The sequence below is a fragment of the Herpailurus yagouaroundi genome, unplaced genomic scaffold (genome assembly GCF_014898765.1).
Source record: "Herpailurus yagouaroundi ecotype Mexico unplaced genomic scaffold, PumYag 159, whole genome shotgun sequence".
NCBI lineage: Eukaryota > Metazoa > Chordata > Mammalia > Carnivora > Felidae > Herpailurus > Herpailurus yagouaroundi.
This window is the reverse complement of record NW_024412400.1, coordinates 57,125,798-57,131,730: the sequence shown is the minus strand read 5'-3', so window position 1 is coordinate 57,131,730 and position 5,933 is coordinate 57,125,798. Positions and strand designations below refer to the sequence as shown.

General features: G+C 38.3%; 1 pseudogene; it reads left to right on the top strand.

The window, feature by feature from the left end:
* Positions 1–1,438: 1,438 nt before the first annotated feature.
* LOC121034207 (actin-related protein 2/3 complex subunit 1A-like) lies at positions 1,439–2,623 on the top strand (annotated as a pseudogene).
* Positions 2,624–5,933: the final 3,310 nt, after the last annotated feature.

Genomic DNA, 5,933 nt, shown 5'->3' with positions numbered 1-5,933 from the left:
AAGTTTATTTATTTATTTTGAGAGAGAGAGAGAGACAGAGAGAGAGAATGTGAGCAGGGAAGGGGCAGAGAGAGAGCGAGAGGGAGAGAATCTCAAGCACCCTCCACACTGTCAGTGTGGAGTCCAATACTGGGCTCAAACGACTGTAGGATCATGACCTGAGCCAAAATCAAGAGTCAGATGCTTAACTGGCTGAGCCACACAGGTGCCTCATAATGTTAATGTTAATGTTGTTGGATAGCAACCCAACATGAATGAGATTCAGTTCTTGCCCTCAGAAATATTCAAATTCTGGAAAAAAAATCAAATTAATCAATAATTTATATGTGGAAAATACATAATAACATGTGGAATTAATGATAGAAGTTTGTGTAGGGTGGTATGGGAAGTTTACCATAGGCACTTAGTCCCACTTAGAGATCATCTACCCAAGAGAAAGAAATGTTATTATCAAATGAATGAGCAAGGAAGGTTATTCTAGAAGAGAGGACAGCATGAATAAAGGTTCAAATATATAACATAGTGAAGTATGTATAGCAAACCACAACCAGACCAGAGACCTAGAAATTAAAGGACAAAGCATAACACCACTTAAGACCATGTGGAGAGACAGGGCAGGTCTTTTATGCCCTCCAGAAGAGACTGTTCTTCATCTTGCAGACAAGACAGGAAACTACTGAAGAGATTTCAGAAGAGACATGATTAATTTTATCTCTTTGGGTAATTTAGCCTCTAGGTAACATAGGAGGTAGATTTGAGACATGAAAACTTGAAGCAGAAAGGTGACATAAGATGTTATTTTAATAATGTTAGTGAGATAAAGGAGATTTTAACTAGGAAGTGCTGTAAGGACATAGAGTGAGAACATCGCTAAGGGGCAGATTTGAGAGATAAGGTCCTGAGTTATATTTTTACTTCTTGAACTTGACACATATAGGATCAAATCAAATATATTCAAAAGTCAAGGATACATGACACAATCTCATTCAGATTCTTGTCTCTTTACTATGTAGTCAGTCTTGGAACCCATCCCAATCTTATTTTTCCTCTGTTTTTTGTAGATATTTGTCAAGTTCTTAGGTATGAGTAATGAAAGACAACTCACTAATATAATTGGAAAATGAAATTATTTTGCATAGCTCATGGAATCACAGCAGGTGCCGAAGGATTAGCCTCAAAGCCAAGCATCCACAGCCATGCCATTGACGGTACATCATCCTCGAGTGCATTCTCTACAGTTTGCACAACAGCAAATTCTTTTCCAACAATTTGATCTAACAGCAGCTACTACTTAGCTTCCAAGTCAGTGCCCTGCATAATCACTTTTATTCATTCTCTGGCTGTTTCTCTCCTGGGCCACTTTAGTAAATACCTAACTAGTTTCCTGAGTTCATCTGAGGGCACCTGTAGGAGTCTGTTCCCAGAGACTGACCAGAGTCTGCAAATTCTCCACTCCAAACAGGTCTGGACTGCCCTGATACCTGCTTTCTATCCTTTATAAAACACTAGGTATAATGTCTCTGCATCAGCTTTTACTAGAGCCAATCACCTGTCATGTCTGGAACAGGGATTGTACCCAGATTGCTCTTAGCCCCAATAATTACGAAGTCCACATCTATAAGAAGAACAGGAGCCAACGGGTGAAAGCTCGTGAACTCAAGGAGCACAACGGACACATCCCAGGTATGGACTGGGCTCTCAAGAGTGACCACATCGTCATTTGTGGGACAGACCACAATGCCTGTGTCTGGAGTCTGAAAGATGGTGTCTAGAAGCCAACTCTGGTAATCCTGAGAATTAATCGTGTAGTGACTTTTGTCAAGTGGCCCTCTAGAGAATAAATTTGCTGTGGGAATTGGAGCACGACTCATTTCTGTTTGTTACTTTGAGTCTGACAATGACTGGTGGGTAAGCAAGCACATTAAAAAGCTGATTCGTTCCACAGTCCTCAGTTTGGGTTGGCATCCCAATAATGTTTTGCTGGCAGCAGGATCATACGGTTTCAAATTCAGAGTATTTTCTGTCTAACTTAAAGAAGTGGCTGAAAAGCCAGCCAGTACGCCCTGTGGCAGCAAGAAGCCTTTTGGTAAGCTGATGTCAATGTGGTGGCAGTGGCACTGGTGGCTGGGTGGATTGGGTCAGCTTCTCTGCCAGTGGGAGCCACCCGGCCTGGGTCAGCCATGACAGAACCATATCTGTTGTTGGTGCCTCAAAAATTGTGCAGGTCTCAACTCTGAAAACAGAGTTCCTGCCCCTTTTGAGTGTGTCATTTGTCTCGGAAAATAGCTTTGTAGCTGCTGGCCATGACCACTGTCCATTACACTGTAGATGACTGTGGCTGCTTGACCTTCATCTCCAAATTAGACATTCCAAACAGAACACCCAGCATTTGCCATGGAAAGGTCCCACAACATGGACAAGAGGACCACGACTCAGGACTAAAAAACAGTCTGCAGAATAGCATCACTCAAGTGTGTATTTATGAGGTGGACAAGCAAAATTGTCACAAATTTTGCATTACTGGCATCATGGAGCCATAATAATTTGGGATTTCAAGATCTTAGAGTCTTCTATCCCAGGCTTCCCAGGGTGTAGCTGGGTGAGCATCCCAGATCCAGTGTAACAAACTGACAAACTGTGCTGATGAGACCGGGCCATTTGCATGGTGGTCAGAAGAGCCAGCCCTGAGGAAACACTGAAGACACATACTGTGCAAATATTATTTGTGCATTTTTGCTTGAATATAATTGGTGAAAGTGTTGTTTTTAAAAAATTTTTAATGTTTATTTATTTGTTTTTGAGAGGGAGAGTGCAAGTAAGAGAGGGGCAGAGAGAGAGGGAGATAGAGAGAGTCTGAAGCAGGCTCCTCCCTGTCAGCACAGAGCCCCATAAGAGGCTGGATCTTACCAACCTTGAGATCATGACCTGAGCCAAAATCAAGAGTCCCCCGATTAACCACCCAAATGCCCCAAAAATATTGTTGTTGTTTTTTTAAAGCAGCAGTGATTTGTTTTCTTTGTTGGTATCGTTTTGTTTTTGCTATTTCATTCCATTCTTGACCAAAGCTTCTCTTTAAGTAGTTTATTATGGAAAATTGTCACACTACCTTAAAGGAAAGGGTGGAGAGATATGTAAATTTTCTGCAAAACAATTAAATAAAAATACTGAATGTGAAAAACAAAAAAGAAATAGAGTTCATTCTACATCCCAAATGTTTAAGGTAATTTGACTTTTAGTGATTATAAAATGTTAAAATATTTCTCATGGCAAGGATCTAATTTTTAGAACTGAAAGAATAATTCTCAAGTAACACCCCTAGATTTCAGGTTTATTCACAAAAACAATACATGATCTCCATCACTAACTTAAAGCGCAAAACCAGAACAGAAGAAGCCACACGCATTTCACCCAAGGAATATTGACATGGGCTTCCAAAAACTTATAATGACTGGAAACAAGCTTGCTGTAAGGCAAATTTTAATTCTGAGATATTACTTATATGGCATTATGGTATGAGTATTAAAAACAAAAAGGAGAAGGAAAGATAAATCATTACATAAAGTGGAATATCAAATATTGAGAAAACATACCTGTCTGGCAATGACAACTGGATATTTTACTTTTAAAATTAAATTAAGCTTCTTAATAAGTATTATTAATTCTGGCTTGGCATGCACACACACAATTAAGGAAAAGACCTAGACAAGAAAGGATAACTTTATCCTAATTTTAAAATAGAGTAATATAAGACCTTCATTAAATGTGATATGCACACATATTGTTTTAAACAATATCTTCCTCCAGTGTGCTTAGAAGTCTGCATATTTTTCTTCTGAATGTGATAGTTTCGGACACAGAAATTGAAAAATTAATCTGAAATAGTCACTTTATTTTAATGTGACTGGGGCCTCTTTCTTTATCTATACACATAACGTGACACACATTTCAGGTTAAGTTGCAATACATTAGGCCTGTATGGTCTTTGGTTTTCTATTTCCTTTACTTCAAAAAATACATATTTTACAGTGTCTTTTTAATTCTTAAGCAGGAAAGATTATGCTTAATTAAATCTAAACATGTGGCTTAGTTTGTTGAGCATCCGGCTCAGGTCATGATCTCAGGGTTGTGGGATTGAGCCCCACGTTGGCCTCTGCTCTAAGCATGGAGCCTGCTTAAGATTCTCAATCTTTGTCTCTCTCTCTCTCCCCTCCCCACCCCTCTTCCCCTTTCATGCTTGCTCTCCATCTTTCTAAAAAATTTAAAAAAGGAAAAAGAAACATGTTTCATCATATGCATTTTGTCAGCTGCAACAATAAAGTTTTTAAGACATCAGAATATAATATGAAACCAAGAATACAGTGCTATTATAGAAATATATGGATTGTTTTGTCAAATATACAACATTAGGGAAAGTGGAAATATATATTAGCCTTTGAGAATGACAGATCATTCAGATAAATTTGCTTTTGCCTACAGAACCAAGATGAAATTTATCTGTTAAAATTGTATCATTTCCTATTTTAACCTGCAAATATTATTTTGTATTCTTAGTGATAATTTGCTAGATGGATTACTGTTGAGGTTTGAATAACATAAACTTATATCACAAAGGTTGTTCAAATAACATCAGTCTTTTTATTTACCCCAGAGGAACTTCTGGCTTTTACAAATATGTCCATTTTTATTACTTAATTGTGTTAAAATATGCTCAGGTTGCAGTTAGTAGCACAATTCTCTTGACCTCTTGAGCGAAATAATAAAACACTGGTTTGTATCTATTACTTTGCTTTCTAAGCATTCCATTGCTTGCACAATAGGACACTAACTACACTGTGCATAATTTAGCATTACAATCATATATAATTTCAGATAATGCCAGATTGCTAAATCACATTGCATTACACTTTTCCTCTGTTAGTCCCTGTAGGTGAAACATAGTGCAGTCCCTTTAGAATTCTGGAGGCATACCTTTCTCTGTAGAAAAATGTTCTCCTTTTATGAAACCGATTCTGGTTTGCCACTGAGCCCCAGGAAAGACTGAATTCTTGACCATGGACTGATAACCTATTATTAAATCAGAACTACTACAAATGTACTAGGTGTTGCCTGGCACACCAAATCATAAAGATAGTTATGCACAGAAGCGCTGCATCATCAAACGGAAGTAACATAGAGTAGTCCTCCTTTATCTGTTGGGGGATCCATTCCGAGATCCCCAGCAGATTCTTGACACAGCAAATAGTACCAACCCTATGTATACTATGTTTTTTCCTAGATGTACATACCTGTGGTAAAGTTTAATTTATATATTAGGTACAATAAGAGATTATCAATAATATCTATCGGTAAAATAGTACAATTAAAACAATATACTGTAATAAAAATTATGTGAATATAGTCTCTCTCAAAATGTCCAATGTACTACATTGCTCTTCTTCTTGTGAGGATGTGAAATGATGAAATGCCTACATGAGAAGATAAAGTGAGGCATTGTCAGAGTGTTAGGCTGCTGTTGCCCTGATGATAGGGAAAAGGGATGATCATCTCTGCTTCTGGACTGCAGTTAACATCAGGTGATTAAAACTATGGAAAGGGAAGTCACAGATACGGGGGGGGGGGGGGGGCTACTACTTACAAAAGTGTCCTCAAGCGGGACCTGAACACATGGTAAGCTGCACAAGCAAATGATTCCCGCTTCTGTGATCCTTACTGATGCTAGATTGCCTCTTTTCTCTCAACCATGACTTGCAGCTTCATATGGATTTCCATCTAACCAAATGACTAAAATAGTCATTTGTGTCTTGTTCACATATAGTTCCATTACAGCCCTTATCATGGGCGGTCCTAAAGGATAGTGGTGAAAGGAAGTTCTCCCAGAAGACACAACTTTAAATAGTTCACTTGATCATTAATTTTTCCAGGAAAGAGATGGC